This window comes from Sus scrofa, chromosome 13, assembly GCF_054392235.1.
Source record: "Sus scrofa isolate SSC_HxYL_T2T_F1_AM1 chromosome 13, Sscrofa_HxYL_maternal_Yorkshire_Landrace_v2.0, whole genome shotgun sequence".
Taxonomy (NCBI): Eukaryota; Metazoa; Chordata; class Mammalia; order Artiodactyla; family Suidae; genus Sus; species Sus scrofa.
In genome coordinates this window covers 150,116,932-150,137,188 of record NC_139395.1, presented here as the reverse complement: position 1 = coordinate 150,137,188, position 20,257 = coordinate 150,116,932, and positions in this window count along the sequence as shown.

Genomic DNA, 20,257 nt, shown 5'->3' with positions numbered 1-20,257 from the left:
ATAGGCAAAACATTCTCTGACAAAAATTGTATCAATATTTTCTTAGGTCAGTCTCCCAAGGCAATAGAAATGAAAACAAAAGTAAACAAGTCAGACCTAACCAAGCTTACAAGCTTTTGCACAGCAAAGGAAACCATACACAAAATGAAAAGACAACCTATGGAATGGGAGAAAATATTTGCAAATGATGTGACTGACAAGGGCTTAATTTCCAAAATATAAAAACAGCTCACAAACTCCATAACAAAATAAATAAATAAATAAATAAAAAACAGTCCAATCAAAAAATGGGCAAAAGATCTATATAGACATTTCTCCAAAAAAAAGACATAGATGGCCATCAAGCTCATGAAAAGATGCTCAATACTGAAAATTATGAGTGAAATGCAAATCAAAACTATAATAAGGTACCACCATGCACCAGTCAGAATGGCCATCATTAAAAAGTCTACAAATAATGGAGTCCCTGTTGTGGTGCAGCAGACATGAATCCAACTAGGAACCATGAAGTTGAAGGTTCGATCCCTGGCCTCACTCAGTGAGTTAAGGATATGGCATTGCCGTGAGCTGTAGTGTTGGTAATACATGTGGCTCAGATTTGGCATTACTGTGGCTAAGGTGTAGGTCAGCAGCTACAGCTTTAATTCACCCCCAGCCTGGAAACCTCCATATGCTATGGGTGTGGCCCTAAAAAAAAGAAAAGAAAAAAGAAAAAAATAGACTACAAATAACAAATGCTGGAAAGGGTATGGTGAAAAGCAAACCTTCTTACACTGTTGGTAGGAATGTAAATTGGTGCAGCCACTATGGAAAACAGTATGGAGGTGCTTTGAAAAACTAAAAATAGAGTGGCCATATGATCCAGAAATATTTTTCTTGGGCATATATCTGAAGAAAACTCCAATTTGAAAAGATACATGTACCCCTATGTTCACTGTGGCACTAACAATAACCAAGACATGGAAGCAACATAAATGTCCAGTGACAGATTTATGGATAAATATGTGTTGTATATACATACATGCATACACACTTATAATACACACACACACACACACACACACACACACACACACACAATGGAATACCACTCAGCCATAAAAAAGAATGAAATAATGCCATTTATGGCAACATAGATAGACTGAGAGATTATCATACTAAGTGAAGGAAATCAGAAAGAGAAAGACATATGATATCACTCATGTGGACTTGAAACATGGTTCAAATGAACTTCAAATATGATTCAAATGAAATTCAAATTTACAAAACAGAAACATTCACAGATATAGAAAACAAATTTATAGTTACCATTGGGGAAAAGGGGTGGGAGGGGGATAAATTAGGAGTTTGGGATTAGCAGATACAAACTACTACAACATAAAATAGAAAACAACAAGTTCCAACTGTATAGCATAGGTGAGTATATTCAATATCCTCTAATAAAACACAATGGAAAAAGAATACACATATAAATGAATCATTTTGCTATACACCAGAACCTAATACAACTTTATAAATCAAATATACTTCAATATAAACAAAAATAAAAGCAACAAACACTTATTTTTCACATGTACACATGGAATAGTCCCCAGGATAGGTTACATGCTAGGTCATAAAACAAGTGTCATTAAATTTAAGAAGACTGAAATCATATTAAACATCTTTTCTATCCACAATAGTATGAGATTAGAAATAACTATAAGGAAAAAAAAAACCCTTCAAAAAATACAAATGGTGTCTAAACAATATACCACTAAACAACCATTGGGTCCCTGAAGAAATCAAAGAGGAATTAAAAAAAATACATGGAGCCAGGAGTTCCCATTGTGGCTCAGCAATAATGAACCCAACTAGTATCCATGAGAATACGGGTCTGATCCCTGGCCTCGCTCAGTGGGTTAAGGATCCAGAGTTGCTGTGAGCTGTGGTGTAGGCTGGCAGCTATGACTCCAATTCAACCCTTAGCCCAGCAACTTCTATATGTTTTGGTTGTGGCCCTAAGAAACAAAACAAAACCTAGAGCCAAATGAAAATGGAAACATGGTGACTGAAAATCTATGGAACACAGCATAAGCAATTCTAAGGGGGAAATTAATAATGATACAAGCCTATCAGGAAACAAAAAATAAATATTCAATCTAAACTTAAAACCTCAAATACCTAGAAAAAGAAGAAAAAAGAAAACAAATTTAATAGAAGAAAAGAAACAATAAAGATCATAGGAGAAATAAATGAAATAGAGACGAAAAAGACAATAGAAATGGTCAGTGGAACTAAGAGCTGGTTCTTTGAAAAGATAAAAGTGACAAAACTTTAGTCAGATTTATCAAGAACAAAAGGGCCAAAATCAATAAAATCAGATATGAAAAAGGAGAAACTACATCCAACACTGCAGAAATGCAAAGGATTGTAAGAGATAATTATGCACAACTATATGACAATAAAATGACAACCTAGAAGAAATGGACAAATTCCTTGAAAAGTATAATCTCACAAAGAAAACTTAGAAAACATGAACAGACCAAATTGAATCAGTAATAAAAAGAAAAAATACACACAGAACAAAAGTCCAAGACCATACAACTTCACAGGTAAATTCTACCAAACATTTAGAGAAGAACAGACACCTACACTTCTCAGACTATTCCAAAAAACTGCAGTGAAAGGAATGCTTCTGAACTCATTCTATGAGGCTAGCATCACGCCAATACAAAAACCAGACAAAGATATCACAGAAAAAAAGGAAAATTAAAAGCCAGTATCACTGATGAACACAGATGCAAAAGTCCTCAAGAAAATATCCACAAACTGAATTAAACAATAGATTAAAAGCATAATACACTATGATCAAGTGGGTTTTTCCCAGGGATGCAAGGAGAGTTCGATATCTGCAAGCCAATCAATGTGGTACACTACATTATGAAACTGAAGAATAACAATATAATCATCTCAATAGATGCAGAAAAAGCTTTGACAAAATTCAGCATCCATTTGTGATAAAAACTCTCAACCAAGTGAGTATAGAGGGAACCTACTTTAACATAATAATGTCTATATATGATGAACCTAGAGCCAAGATCACACTCAATGGTGAAATGCTGAAAGTCTTTGCTCTAAAATTAACAACAAGACAAAGATGCCTACTCTTGCCACTTTTATTCAACATAATATTGAAATTCTAGCCATAGCAATCAGATAAGAAAATGAAATGAAATGAATCCAAATTGGAAAGGAAGGCGTAAAACTGTCACTGTTTGCTGATGACATGATTATACATATAGAGGATGCTAAAGATGCCATCAAAAAATGAATTCACTAATAAGTGAATTCAGTAAAGTTGCAGGATACAAAATTAACATACAGAAATCTGTCGTTTTCATTTCTTTTATTTGCTGAGTGGTATTTTATTGTATAGTTAACCATAATTCATTAGATGAAGGGTTTTCTAGTGTATCCTTAGTGTTTAGTCCACAAAGACCTGCTTGAGATTTGCTATAAGAGACCTTGCTGAGGGTCCCTGTACAGTTACATGGCATCGCTACATATCCATCCACCATCAGCTAGTCATCAATCTGCAGCTACTAGAGAGGGTAGAGCTCTAGGAAACTTAACTTCAATCTATTTCTTCCCTTGGATGGTTCAGCCACCCTCTGACTCACCCCAGCTTTGTTGTAGTGAATGCCTATAGGTGCCAGGCACTGAGCATATCATGTTGAACGGGACAGTCTTGGTTCCTACCTGGAGAGGGCTTGCAATTTCTAACCCATTAATCTCTTCGGGACATGAGGAGCAGGTTGGAGGAGGAGGAGGGAAGAGGAAATGGCAAGAACACTTTTTGCGGCCAGTCCGAGGTCTTCAGGACCAGTTACTTAGTGAGTCAGCATTGAAATGACACATAATCCTATAAGTGTTTGCCTTTCTTTTGGTGCCAGGAGGGATTTGTTGAAGAGAACTGCTCAGTGTTGTTTCTTTGGGTGTTGTCATATAAATTCTTCCTTTTCATCCTCATCGCAACTCCGGGAGGCAGTACTTACTCTCCCCACTTCCCTGATCAGGACACAGAGACTCAGAGAGCTGAGCGGACTCTTGGGCCTGATATCACAATCTGGGAAAAACAACCAGGAAACTGTTAGGGACTATCCAGTCCCAGCTGTTAGAGCCCAGGCCTTCTGATGGTGCCCTAAGTTTTTATGAGGTCAATAAACATCAACCTATGTTTCTCTTTCCTCACATCTCTCTTGTGTCTTTCTGATCTGAAGTTCGTGTTTTCATTGGGTGGCTTTATATCAATACAGTCTAGTTCTGGGGGTTTAAGCTGTTCTTGATGTTCAATATCCAAGACAGAAGGACTCTGCCCTAAGTAATCTACCTAATGTGCTCCCTGCCTTTCTTTACTTCTCAAACAACTGGAAAATGAGTGTGCACTGCTGGACTCCTTTAAGTCCAAGGGTATAAAATATTTTTTAGATCTTTACTTATTGGCCAATCAAATCCTGAGGTAGAGGCTCCACATTGCTGGGTCAGGGGTATGGGTAGGACAAGCTCTGGACAGCTTGTGGGTGGATGGCAGAAGGGCCTAAACAGTTCCCAGGGGAGAGTGGATGTGAAATGCCATGATGTTTACAATGTCCAACTGAGCTGGACAACAGCAAGAAATGTTCACTGCAGTATTATTTACAATAACCCAGATATGGAAGCAACCTAAGTGTCTAATCCATAGATGAATAGAAAAAGAAGATGTATATATACAAAATGGAATGTTATTCAGCCATAAAAAAGGAATGTTGTCATTTGTGACAACATGGAAAGATCTAGAGGGTATTATGCTAAGTGGAATAAGCCAAGGACAAATGCCACATCTCACTTACATGTGGAACTTAAAAAGCAAAGCAATCAAATGAATAAAATGAAAAGAGACTCATAGATACAGAGAATAAATGGGTAGTTTCCAGAAGGGTAGGAGGTGAGGGTGAAGGAAATAGGTAAAGGGGATTAAGAGGTACAAAACACCAGCTGTACAATAAGTATCACTATGATGTAACTTACAGCATAAGGGATATGGTCAATAACATTGTAATGCTTTGTGTGAGGAAAGATGATTGCTAGACTTATTGTGGCAATCATTTAATAATGTATGTAAGTATCCAGTGAGGTACCACCTCACACTGGTCAGAATGGCCATCATTAATAAGTCTACAAATAACAAAGGCTAGAGAGTGTATGGGGAAAAGGGAACCCTTCTATACTGTTGGTGGGGATGTAAATTGGTACAACCACTATGGAAAACAGTATGGAGGTTCCTAGAAAACTAAATACAGAACTACCATATGACTCAGCAATCCCACTCCTGGGCATATATCCAAACAAAACTACTATTCAAAATGATAAATGCAACTGTACGTTCATAGCAGCACTATTCACAATCGCCAAGACATGGAAACAACTAAAGGTCCATCGACAGAAGAATGGATTAAGAAGATGTTATACATATAAAAAATGGAATACTACTCAGCCATAAAAAGGACAAAATAATGCCATTTGCAGCAACATGGATACAAATAGAGATTCTCATACCAAGTTAAGTAAGTCAGAAAGAGAAAAACAGATACCATATGATATCACTTATATGTAGAATGTAAAATGTGGCACAAATGAACCTACCTATAGAACAGAAACAGACATAAGAGAACAGACTTGTGGTTGCCAAGGGGAAGGGAGTGCGATGGACTGGGAGTTTGGGGTTGGTAGATGCAAACTATTACATTTAGAATGGACAAGCAATGAGGTCCTTCTCTATAGCACAGGGAACTGCATCCAATCTCTGGGGACAGACCATAATGGAAGATAATATAAGAAAAAGAATGTATATATACATATGACTGGGTCACTTGGCTGTGCAGCAGAAATTGACACAACACTATAAATCAACCATACTTTAATAAAAAAATTAAAAAATAATGTAAATGTCAAATCATTATGTGACACCTGAAATTAACATCATATTGTACATCAACTATATTTCACAAATATAATGTAATATGGTACTACTACATATGGCATTTGAATCACAGTTGGGTTATATCTGTATCACTGTGGGGTGTAGCAAAAGCTAAGCAGCAGCATGAAGTGATAAGAATGTCACATCACATCACCTAGAATGTTATGATAACTCAACCCTGCAATTGCATCATGAAAGCAGCCATAGACAAAAGGCAAACAAACGAGGGTAGCTGTATTCCAATGAGATATGTCTCATCTGTAACACTGAAATTAGGATTCCACATAATGTTCACATTTCACAAACCATGATTCTTCTTTTGATTTTTTTTTCCAGATTAAAAAATATATAAAGATCACTCTCAACTTGTGGGTCCTACAAAAAGAGGCAGCTGACTGACTTTGGCCTCTGGCTGTGGTTGGCCGCCAGCCCCTGTTCACGAGTGCCATCAGCCCAATGGGGACAGGTCCTCTGTATCCAAGGTAGGAGACTGTCTCTGTCAAGAGCCTTCTGAAGACTGACAGAAGGATGGGTGCTTACTTTTCACCTCCTAGGAGGACCACAAGCCTTGATCTCCATGAGGATGTCATCGATCACCATCTTCCAGGGCTCTTTCCTGGTGCCGAGTTGAAATTATATCCACGGTCTCCTTTAACTCAACTCTGAGAAGTCAGTTCTACGGGCAAGTTTTTATTGACTGAAAACCCGGATGTTAGAGAAGTAACAAGGGGAAATGTGGCAGCTCTGGGGTTGAATTCCACTTTTTCAAGGCCATGCTCAGCTCACCTTACCACACTGTTTTTGCTTCATCCAGACACTTGTTCAGGCCTGGCCCCCACCTCTGCCCATGCTCTCCACCCAGGCCTTCTCCCAGAATCCCTGCTGACTTCTGCCTCCCTTATGGAGCTCTGCCTTGTCAGTCACCACGGTGGGGCTTGCTGGCCTCACCATCCCCCATACACTCTGTAGCTCATGTGCTCTATGATACATTTTTTTTTTTTTTTTTTGCCTGCATCCATGGCATGTGGAAGTGCCCAGGCCAGGGACTGACCCTGAGCCACAGCAGTGACAACATCAGATCCTTAACCCACTGAGCCACCAGGGAACTTATGACACATACTTTCGATGACATGTGCCCTGGTAATCCTAATAAACTGGTTGTCTAGACCCTGGACCTTTATCCCAACTCTTCCAAGAACCAGCTACATCACCATGGGAAAACCACCTCTCTCTGGTCTTCCGTTCCTTTGTCTGTAAAATCAGAGTAGGGGTTGAGCGATACCACCATTTCCTGAGCTCCTTTCCAGTTTTAACTTTTTATGAGTCAGCTGATTCCACACCATGTTTTATTACCTGCATATTACCACATCTCTCTATTAGTAATAGTTACAGAAAGCAATGACAGCTGATAGGTCCAGAGAGGCATGGACTCTGAACCTTGCCTTAAAGTACATTACATAAGAGTCCTTAAATAAAGATAGCACCCCTGAAGTGCCCACTGACTGGTTGGCACATGCACAAGGACATAGATGAATACATCAACCAAACCAAGAGGCCAGCCTCAGCCAAATGCACGAACTAAAGAGGGTAGAGGATGGAGCATTCTGGAATGGGGAGCAGTGGAGATGACAGCCAACTCTACAAAGGTCAATGAGGCATCTACTGGGGGAGCTTTAGCCATAAGGAGTAGAGGTGGATATTAAACAAAGAGATAAGCAAGACTGAGGTCCCCGCCCCTGAGCAATTCACAGTCTATTGAGTGATAACTGAGGTGCAAGTAATAGAAACTTAGGATAATAGCAACGTAGGAATCAATGACCACGAAGTTAGGGAGCCTTTGACCTACCTGCCTGTAGAGAAAAGTAGGCTGAGAAAGCTTGATTTATTGTGAAACCCATTAAGCAGGGGACAGAGCACTTCAGGGACGTTAATGGCCTCAAAGCTCCATTTTTCCTGAAGGTTCACTGATGCAGTTCTTTAGATACAAGCCTAGTGCTGGGAGGCAAGGGAGAGAGAAGATTGTGCCTTTCTCTCTGTTTTTGTTTTGTGTTGTTTCCTTAGTATAAATTCCAGGGAGTAAAATCACTAATTCAACAGTAAAGACATTAAGGCTTCAAGCAGTGTTTGCCCAATTAGCTTCTTCAAGCTTTAATTTACTTCCCTGTGGCTTTTCTTTCATCCGTCATCATAAAGTGTTTTTTATTTTTAAAAAGTAGGCTTTACTAACAATGAGGTGCCACCTCACACTGGTTGGAATGGCCATCATTAATAAGCCTACCAATGATAAAGGCTGGAGATGATGTGGAGAAAAAGGAACCCTCCTACACTGCTGGTGGGAATGTAAGTTGGGGCAGCCACTACAGAAAACAAGACAGAAGTAACACAATTGTCATATGATCCATAAGTCCCCCTCCTGGGCATATACCCAGACAAAACTATGATTTGGAAAGAAACATGTACCCGTATGTTCATAGCAGCACTTTTTACAAGAGTCAAGACATGGACGCAACCTCAATGTCCATCCATAGAGGAATGGCTCAAGAAGAGATGAATGGGTATATACATACACATGTTCTATATATATAAAGAAAAACATGGACAACAGTGACATTCCAGCAACATGGATGCACCTACAGATTATCATACTAAGTGAACTAAGAAAAAGACAAATACCATACAGTACACTTAGATGTGGATACAAATCAACATACCTACAAAACAAAAATAGACTCACTGATAGAGCGAACAGACTTGTAGCTTCCAAGAGCAGGGGGGAGGTTTGGGGGAGGAAAGGATTGGGCGTTTGGGACTACTGGAGGCAAACTATTATCTACAGGATGGGTGAGACAACAAGGTCTTACTGTATAGCACTGGGAACTATATGCAATGTCCTGTGATAAATTGCATGGAGAAGAATATGAAAAAGAACATTTATGTATAAGTGAGTCACTCTGCCGTACAGCAGAAATTAACACTGGAAGTCACCTACACTTCACTAAAAATTTTTTGAAAGTAGGCTTTTTTCCTGTCATGGTAGGTGAGAAATGATACCTCAGTATTTAAATTCTCCTTTCTTTGGCCAGGAATGAGATTAAACAGCTCCATATATTTGTAGCTCCTGTTCATGATTTTTGTTTATTGTTTCAAGAGGAGGGTCATTCATACTGTTATAAGAAAAACATGTGAGCTTTTTTATATATTTCATGGATTAAAAATATTAACCTTTGCTGGCCCTTCATTTTCACCCAGCCCTTCCTTCTTCTAAGCCCAGACCCACAGGCGTCATACACAATAAAGTCCTTCAGGCAGCATCTTCCCATCTGGGGCCACCTACAAAAACCTCAGTTCTGGGTCAACTTGTTGGTCCCTTGCTCTGCTCTAATACCCATTGCTGAGTTTTGCTGGAGTAAGAGGATTTCATGTGGGGGTTGCTGCTACGTCAAGTTCACTGTTTTCAATCTCTGTCTGATGCTATTTCATGTCCAACATCAGCTTCCTCTCAATTTCCCGCACGGCTGTGTCAGGTATTTTCTCTCCTCTCTGCGTCTTAATCCCAGCACACATCTTATTTCTCTCTCAGGAGAAGACCTTGCCTTCTTTTTTCCAAATGAGATATATAATTGGCATATAACACTGTATTAGTTTTAGGTGCACAACATAATGATTTGATATATATTTATACCTTGAAATAATGGCTGGGATACATTTGGGTAACATCCATCACCACATACAGTTACAAAATAAATTTTTTTTCTTGTCTCGAGATCTTTTTTTTTTTTTTTTCTTTTTGTCTTTTTTTAGGGCTGCACCCACGCTGTATGGAGGTTCCCAGCCTAGGGGTCAAATCGGTGCTGTTGCTGCTGGCCTACACCAGAGTCACAGCAACACCAGATCCAAGCCGCATCTGCAACCAACACCACAGCTCACAGCAACGCCAGATCCTTAACCCACTGAGCAAGGCCAGGGATTGAACCCACAACCTCATGGTTCCCAGTCAGATCCATTTCCACTGTGCCACAATGGGAACTCCGCCTTTAGAACTTTTAAGATTTGCTCTCCTAGCAACTTTGCTAGAAAGTCTCTATGTGATTCTCAACTAGTTTCATAGTTTAGGAGGTTAATATATGTATTACATTAGGAATATTAATAATTTTAAAAAGGTATCAGGGCAGTGCATGAAATCAGCTATGTAAATTGTGAAATCCAAGTCATGGTTCCATAAATTTGTTCACGATTTGACTCCAAAATGTTTTCTGTTTAACAGACATTTACGTGGACTTACTACATGGAAAATATCAGTGTAAATAAATGTTTTACAGATAATGACCCATTTAACTCTCAAGACAATTCTAAGAGGTAGGTTCTATTACGATTCCATCTAAGCAAACTGAGGCAAAAAGTGATTAAAATTGGTGTGCCCAAGGTCACAGGGCTAGTAGGTGGGAATGTGACCCCAGGAGGTCTGCATAGGTGGCCAGGGTCATCTCCCCATCCCATCATCCTGTCAGCCTCTGCCCTCCCCTGACCACATCCGCAGGGATGGCTGCAGAGAGGGTTGCAGAGGTGAGCAGGAACCTCTTTTTCCTCACACATTTTTTTTCAAGTATTCCTGAGAAGTTGGTGGTGGCTCACTCAGAGCAGAGGAAACTGTGTCCCCAATCACTGGTGTCTCTGCTCCCAGAGTCCACCCTGCCTTCCTACAGCCTCATCTTCCTCCTCTCTGCTCGCTCTCTCTCTCTTTTTTTTTTTTTTTTGTCTTTTCTAGGGCTGCTCCCATGGCATATGGAGGTTCCCAGGCTAGGGGTCTAATTGGAGCTGTAGCTGCCAGCCAACACCAGAGCCACAGCAACTCGGAATCTGAGCCGCGTCTGCGACCTACACCACAGCTCACAGCAACGCCAGATCTTTAACCCACTGAGCAAGGTCAAGGATGGAACCCGCAACCTCATGGTTCCTAGTCGGATTTGTTAACCACTGAGCTATTCGTTAACCATCTCTCTGCTCTCTTCTGCTTAGCTCTACTCAAATCTGTCCCTATAGCTTTCTTCTCCTATAACCACTCTTTTAAAAAATCCTGAATACCCTACTTAGTAGGCTAAGTCTCATTTTTGACGTATTTTTCTTATCATGTCCAGGTTAACACCAACTGTTGAAAATTCTGCCTTCATCACTACGTCATTGATTTCCAGGAAGTTGAATCAGAGACCTTCACCATTCAAGGGCTTCCTTCAGATCCAGAGCTTCAACGGAGGTGAGTCTTGAGGGCACAAACTGAAGGCACACCAAGGGTCAGACAGGTCAAGGCTTAATTCTGTGTGGCTGGTAAACTACTTATCCTCCTGGAGGTTCAGTTTACTTATCTGTGATATGGAGACAATGACCTCTTTCCAGAGATGATAAATTGAAACTTTTTTTTTTTAACTGAGGCCATACTTTTAGAATGACATTTTTTCATTATAAAGCTTTATCTTTAATAATACACTACAAAGAAATTTTAAAAATAAAATAAGAAGGGAAAGAAACCCACAGTCCTTCTACCCTCATAGTATTGATATTTTGGCATATTTATTGTCAAGCTTTTATCCTATCCACTTTTCCTTATTTTTTAAATTGTAAACATATTTTTAAAAAATTCCGAGACTACCAAAATATAAAAAGTGAAAACTCCCTCATTTCTTCATTCCTTAATCCTGATATAAAGGGTATCAGTTTTATTTTAAAAACTGTATGAAAGGAGTTCTCATTGTGGCTCATCAGAAATGAATCTGATTAGCATCCCTGAGAACCCAGATTTGAACCCTGGCCTCCTCAGTGGGCTAAGGATTCATTGTTCCTGTGAACTGTGGAGTAGGTCGCAGATGCGGATTGGATCCCATTTGCTGTGGCTGTGAGCTGTGGTATAGGCCAGCAGCTACAGCTCCAATTCAACCCCTAGCCTGTGGAACCTCCACAGGCCATGGGTGCAGCCCTATAAAACAAAACAAAAAAAATAACTATACGAAAAAAATCTTCCCCTTTTACTTCATAATATTTATAACAAATGTTTAAAATAGCTATATAATATTCTATTAAGTGGAGTAAATATTTACCAATTTAGTTAGACAATTCTGGACATTTAGGTTGTTTCTAATTGTTCATTCTTACAAATATATGATGAATATCTTTTTGCTCATAGTGATTTCCATATATTGAATTCTTTCCTAAGAGAAGATCACTCCAATGTGCAATGACCGAGTCAATGGAAATTAAAATTTTTATGGCTCTTAATAAGTCTTGATGGAGTTCAGTGGGTTTGATTAATTTACTCACTTGCCCATAATCTTATAAGACCATACTCTCATTAGCATTGGGGTTCAATAATTTAATAAGTAAAAGGAATTCAGTTCCATACACAATAATCACTAGAGAGGCAGCTTGGTGTGTGGAAAGACCCTGGTCTTTGCAGCTCAACAGTCATCATGGGTTCAGTGTCAGCTTTGCCAGTTAATATTGGCCAACAAGCTACCATGCCCCTTCTGAACCTCAAGTTTCCTCATTTATAACATGAATTTTATGGTAACTAACATGACTATGGTTGTGAGGTTGAAATAAAAATGCATATAAGATGCTTGGCCCACAGGCAATAGTAGCCTCCCTTCCTCTCCAGCTTCAAGTGAGCATTAATATTTTTCAGACCATGTGTCTTCTTGCACTTTCTCCTTGTCGATGATCTGTGCACACCCTTTGCCCATGTAGCTTTTGGGTTCTTAAGTGGTTTTCTTTTTTTTTGATTAATTTGTATGTTTTGGAACTTTGAGATATAGTAACCTTCCTTCTGTCATATTTGCTGTAAATCCTTATTGTTTGCTTTTAAGTATTTTTCTTTATATAAAGTTTCTATTTTTTTAAATATAAAAACTCTATCCCTTTTTCAGTTAAGAATTGAGAGATCTGGAGTTCCCATCGTGGCTCAGTGGCTAACAAATCCGACTAGGAACCATGAGGTTGTGGGTTCGATCCCTGGCCTTGCTCAGTGGGTTAAGGATCCGGTGTTGCCATGAGCTGTGGTGTACATTGCAGATGTGGCTTGGATCCTGAGTTGCTGTGGCTCTGGCATAGGCTGGTGGCTACAGCTCCGATTCGATCCCTACCCTGGGAATCTCCACATGCTGAGAGAGCAGCCCTAGAAAAGGCAAAAAGACCAAAAAAAAAAAAAAAAGAATTGAGAGGTCTCTGAGAATACTGTTTACACTGGATAAGGGGTCCCTTCTCTGAGATTTAAAAATTTTATAGTGTTCCCTTGGTATTTGAGGACCTCACCCCCTGCAGATACCAAAATCTCAGCATGTGCAAGTTCCTTATATAAAATAACTTAGTATTTGCATATAACCTACGCATATCCTCCCATACACTTTCAGGCTGCTTTGTGCCTATATGACTCAGATTAGCGCAGTTAACAGTTTTTGAGTGTTCAAGCATCTCTTCATTTGTGAAGACTTTGCGGATTCCAAAGCATTATTTGGAATGATTAAAAAGCAAACAAACAAACAAAACCCCTAGGGATTTCCCATCGTGGTGAAGTAGAAACGAATCCCTCTAGGAACCATCAGATCCATCAGCTCTGATCTGATGTTGCTGTGGCTGTGGTGCAGGCTGGCAGCTGTAGCTCCACTTCGACCCGTAGGCCTGGGAACCTCCATGTACTGTGGGTGAGGCCCTAAAAAGCAAAAACAAACAAACAAAAAACTCTAAATGCGCAATGACAGGGAATTAAGATAACTGTGGCATATTCATTTCAAGGACGTTACATACATACTAACGATGATAAAGACGGAGTATAGAAAATGGAAAAGCATATATAAAATGTTAGGGACAAAACCAAGACAAGAGTTGTATAAAAGTATGATTGCAACTGTATAAATACATACTAAAATATTGTAGACACCAATGAAAAATGTAATACCTAATGCAATGTAAACGCTGTCAAAATAGCTGTAAATATAACATAAATGCTATGAAATAATTGTCAGTGAATAGCAAATTCAGAAATTTCTGAAATTAAAAATTGCATTTTTTTTCTATCCATAGTTGGTTGAATTCCTGCATATGGAACCCATGGATATGAAAGGCTTACTGTACATAAACATATTTCAGTGAGTTAGCAGTACCTTTGAATGAGTAAGGAATCAATTTACCATTTTTTTTTTAATGTCTTTTTAGGGCCACACCCACGGCATATGGAGGTTTGCAAGCTAAGGGTCAAATCGGAGCTGTAGCTGCGGGCCTACGCCACAGCCACAGCAACTCGGGATCCGAGCCGCATCTGCAACCTACACCACAGCTCATGGCAATGCCGGATCCTTAACGCACTGAGCAAGGCCAGGGATCGAACCTGCATCCTCATGGATGCTAGTCAGATTGGTTTGTGCTGAGCTGGGGACGGGAACTCCTATCCTAATTTTCAAGTGCGCTGGGGATATTTTTGGTCCTTGGCTCAAGCTTTGTAAGGGACACTGAGGAGGTGTGGTCAATAGCGTCTGCCCTGTTTGAGGCTCCTCAGCATCTTGAACCACCCTCCTTGTGCGTGGGGATCTCCCCCATCACGACTCCCGCCCCTCCAAGGAAGAAGCCAAGACCTTGCTCTCACAGTCTCCCTTGTCTGTGGGGTGCAGGCCATGACTTGGCACATAAATTGGAGGCACTCAGTTGTTTTTAGAGGAGGAAATAAAAAGCAGCAGCACCAGATGGAGCCTCTTTCTGGCTTTCAGAGGCAGAAACCTGAGGCGCCGGCCTCGTGCCTGGGATCAGTGGGGGAAGGTGCGGGGTTGGAGCAGGGCTGGGGTGGCAGAGGGGCTGTCTTTGCTGGGGTGCTCCCTCCCACAGGGCTGATGTGGCCATGGGTCTCCTCTGGGGACCTTCCAAGTCCCTCCTGGAGATTCTGTGAGACACCTGATATTCTTTCGTAAAGCAAGCAGAGCAGATGTTCGTCTCTGCAACTAAGAACCCCAACTAAGCCAGGAGATCACTACAATCAGGATTTAAGGCTTTTCTCTCCCCAAGAAAGCAGCAGTAATGGTGCCTGGCCCCTATGAATGCCAGGAACTGTCAGGAACTGTGTTAGGCCATATATATAGCTATATAGCTCTATCTGCACATACACATATGTGTGTATACACACACACACACATATATATTCTTTTGATGATGCTGAAAGTTGCATATTATTGTCCTCCTTTTATTTAATTATTTGACTGCAGTGTGCAGTGGCTTGATGTGGGATCTCACTTCCCAGACCAGGGATTGCCCCGGGCCACGGTGGTGAAAGTGTCAAGTCCTAACCACTAGACCATCAGAGAACTCCCTCACTTTATTTTTTAAATTAATAATTTTATTGTTATTAAAATGATGCATGTTTGTTAGGATAAATTCAAGCAACATGGAAAAGCATAAAGAAGAAAGGAAAAGGTTCACAATCCAGGAACCAGTGTTAACATTTAGAGGACACCATGTGGGACAGCTCTCTCCACGCTGCAGACCGATGATGGGCAAGAGAGAATAGGTGGAGTCAGATGGGTGAGTAGGTATAATTTCATAAGCATGAGATCATAATATAGATATTATTTTTTTCAATTGTAACAAGACATCCACTTTTTAATTTGAATTAACAGAAGAAAAACCAGCTGAGTGAAAATGAGATGATTGGCAAACTTTCAAAAAATGTGTCTTTACTCTAAGAGATATTAGTTCCAAGGATTCTCCTCCAGGATCAAGAAAAAAAATATTGTGGGAGTTCCCGTCATGGTGTAGCAGAAACAAATCCCACTAGGAACCGTGAGGTTGTGGGTTCGATCCCTGGCCTCGCTCAGTGGGTTAAGGATCCGGCATTGCCGTAAGCTGTGGTGTAGGTTGCAGACGTGGTTTGGATTCTGCATTGCTGTGGCTGTGGTGTAGGGCGGTGGCTGTAGCTCCAATTAGACCCCTAGCCTGGGAACCTCCATATGCTGCAGGTGTGGGCCCCCCAAAAATTTTTTTTGAAAACCCGTAATAAAATATGCGATTTAAAAAATATATATATATATATTTTTTGGTCTTTTTGCTATTTCTTTGGGCCGCTCCCGCGGCATATGGAGGTTCCCAGGCTAGGGGTCCAATAGGAGCTGTAGCCACCGGCCTACACCAGAGCCACAGCAACTCGGGATCCGAGCCGCATCTGCAACCTACACCATAGCTCACGGCAATGCCGGATTGTTAACCCACTGAGCAAGGGCAGGGACCGAACCCGCAACCTCATGGTTCCTAGTCAGATTCGTTAACCACTGTGCCACGACGGGAACTCCCAATTTAAAATATTCTTATGGTGTTCCCTGGTGGCACAGCAGGTTAAGGATCTGGTATTGTCACTGCTGTGGCTTGGGTTGCTGTTGTGGTATGGGTTCAATCCCTGGCCCAGGAACTTTCACATGCTGCAAGGGCAGCCAAAAATCCTTATTATCTAATTTTAAACAGTATGGACTGGTTTGAAAAATAAGGAAAAGAGCATCTCATTCTCCCATACCTCCTGTTTTTGTTACTTATATTTTTACTTTGTCAGTGTTTTCTAACATATTATATTCTATTTCCAAATCTTAATTATTTTTAAAATTCCATGTCTTAACTCTCTAACAAACCAGATCCAATACGTATCCCTCATCAAGTCTCTGTTCCCAACATTCAGTGTTCTGATTGCTCTCTTGGTTGGTAGGACTTCACACGGGGTAGTTTTTCTTGGGCCCTGGGTTCCTTGAGATCTTTTCTTTTGGACAATCTCTGCCTATTGCTTTCATGATTAAGAGAATAACTTTATAGATGTAGTTTCATGCCTTCAAGCGTTGCATGTTGCTGTGAAGAAATGTGAGACCAGCCAGATTCAGTTCTCTCGAAGAGGTTCTCCTTTGTATATCTGACATAGACTTTGTCTGAAAAATGGAAAAAACTTCACAGCTACCAAGATCTAGGAATGGCATAGCTTTGTCAAGGCCCTATCCTAGTGAGTAGTTCATGGGGCCCAGGACTTGTATCCAGATCTGTCTCTAAAACCTGCACTCCGCTATCCTACTGCATGGTGAAGCTTGTGTCTTGCAGTGTATAACCAGTGATGCTGGGAAACTTTGGGAAAACGAACAGCCTTCAGCCTCCCTGGGCCTCCATGTCCTCTTTTATAAAAGCCAGGGCTGGACATGTCAGCGGTTCCCAGATTGACAGGTTTTTAAAAACCAGTGATGTATCCCACATGAGTGATGTGGAGGGGACTGACAGGGTGACATGCTCACAAGGGGTGGGCACTAAAAGAAGGAAGAGAACTGCCATCGGCTGTCACCCTTGTTTGGTAAAATAAGAGATATTTTTAGAAGTGAAACAAGTAGAAAGGATGTGATCTCAGGAGATTTAAGTCGACTAAATTTAGCTTTTTGAAAAATTCACTGCTTTTTTGGTGCATTTGGCCTCAGCCCAGGGATGACTTCTTCCAAGACCAGGAGCATTCCATGGGCAGGATTTATAAACCACTGCTTAGATGACCTCACTGAGAAGCTTTCCAGGCCTCACATCCTCTGATACTGTGAGTAACGATGACAGCATCCTTCTTGTCCCCGGTTAGGACGACTATGTCCCAGTCCCTTGGCCTTGAGAAAGGTATTAGCCTCAAGGTGAGACGGGAACCAACCGATGAGGAAGCGAGGGACCTGATCAAGGTGAGGGTGATGGGTGTGGACAGACAGGAGATGGACCTTGTTCCCCGATTAATCCAGTTATCATGGAGCTAAATATAGATCAACTTCTGCATGGATTGTAAAATTATAGCTTGTTTCCCCAAACAACTTTTGCCTTATTGATGGTACTGATGTCCCTGTGATAACGCCTTACGATAAAAATTTGACAACTACTGTGATGTAAGCCAGAAGCAAGGACAGAGGAGTTAATATTCTAGTTTTATATGAACAACAAGACAACTGCTTCAAGCCTGCCTTCCATGGAGCTTAACATACAGATACTCAATGCCTGCGTCATCCCAGGCCCAGAGCTAACTGATGTGTCAATGAGAAGCACCGCAGAGACATCCTATCATTTAACCTCTCCACATACCTTTGGATTACGAATTAATCACTTATGGTGCTTTGCAGAGGAGGAACCATGATCAAATAGGTTCAGAAATTTATCAAGTTCCCACAGCTAATGAGCAGTAGAGATGACTTTCGAATCTAGGTCGTTCTGGTTCAAAAGCTCATCCACGTCACAAAGCCTCACACAACAGACTTGGAAAATAGGAGCCACTCAGTAAGTGTATTTGCTTTGCATTCTTATTAAACAAACCTAAAACAACTTAGTTGAAGTATTTTATTTTTGTCTTTTGTCTTTTTAGGGCTACACCCACCGCATGTGGAGGTTCCCGGGCTAGGGGTCCAGTCGGAGCTATAGCCGCCGGCCTGCACCACAGCCACACCAGACCTGAGCCGTGTCTGTGACCTACACCCCAGCTCATGGCAACGCAGGATCCTTAACCCACGGATCGAGGCCAGGGATCGAACCTGCAACCTCATGGCTCCTAGGTGGATTCGTTTCCGCTGCGTCATGACGGGATCTCCAGTTGAAGAATTTTAACGATACAAATGTTCCATGGTGTTGAACTGGGAATCAAACCATTCACACGAAGCATAGTAACTAGTGGTACTTTTTTTGTTCTGTTTTGTTTATGTCCAAACCCAGTCGGCAAGGGGCTATGCTGTCCTTAGTCACTCAGGCTCCATCTCAACACAGGCTTCCATGATTGCTGAGGCAAGAGAAGTGGACATCCCACACCGCTCTTAAAGTGTCTTCTCAGAAGTGACACACTTCACTTCCGTTCACATTTCTTTGGCCAAAGCAAGTTACATGGCTGTATGTCAAAGGGGGTGGGAGAATGTGTGCTTCCATGTGTCTGGAAGGAAGAAAGCTGAAAATACTTGGTGAATAGCAGAAAGCTCCTTCCCAACCTTCAGAGAAACCACTCACCTATCTTCCCTACCTATGACCTTGTCTTTTTCCAGAATGAAGTATAAATGGAATCATACAGGGGGTAGCCTTTTATGGCTGGCACTTTTCACTTAGCACAATGCTTTTGAGACCTATCCCTATTGCCACCTGTTGAGGTAGTTTGTTTTTTTATATTTGCTGAATGGTATTTCGTGGTCTAGTTGTCCCATAATTCATCAGGTGAAGAGCTTTCTAGTGTATCCTTAGTGGGGTTCTTTGATTGTTTGGGTTTTTTTGGGGGGGGTTGGGGCCACACCCTCAGCATATGGAGGTTCCCAGGCCAGGGATCAAAGAAGAGATGTAGCTGCTGGCCTACACCATACAGCCATAGCCACATGGGATCCGAGCCACATCTGCAACCTACACCACAGCTCACGGCAACACCAGATCCTTAACCCACTGAGAGAGGCCAGGGATCGAACCTGCATCCTCATGGATGCTACTTGGATTCATTTCTGCTGAGCCATGACGGGAACTCCATGTATCCTTAGTGTTCAGTCCACAGAGGCTTGCCTGAGATTTGCTATAAGAGACCTTGCTGAGGGTCCCTGTACAGTTACATGGCATCGCTACATATCCATCCACCATCAGCTAGTCATCAATCTGCAGCTACTAGAGAGGGTAGAGCTCTAGGAAACTTAACTTCAATCTATTTCTTCCCTTGGATGGTTCAGCCACCCACTGACTCACCCCATCTTTGTTGTAGTGAATGCCTATAGGTGCCAGGTACTGAGCATATCATGTTGAACGGGACAGTCTTGGTTCCTACCTGGAGAGGGCTTGCAATTTCTAACCCATTAATCTCTTTGGGACATGAGGAGCAGGTTGGAGGAGGAGGAGGGAAGAGGAAATGGCAAGAACACTTTTTGCGGGAGTTCCCATCATGGCGCAGTGGCTACGAATCTGACTAGAAACCATGAGGTTGCAGGTTCAAACCCTGGCCTTGCTGGGTGGGTTAGGGATCCAGTGTTGCCGTGAACTGTGGGTAGGTTGCAGATGCGACTCGGATCCTGAGTTGCTGTGGCTCTGGCATAGGCCAGTGGCTACAGCCCTGATTAGACTCTTAGCCTGGGAACCTCCATATGCCACGGGAGCAGCCCTAGAAAAGACCAAAAAAAAAAAAAAACAAAAAACCACTTTTTGCAGCCCATCCGAGGTCTTCAGGACCAGTTACTTAGTGAGTCAGCATTGAAATGACACATAATCCTATAAGTGTTTGCCTTTCTTTTG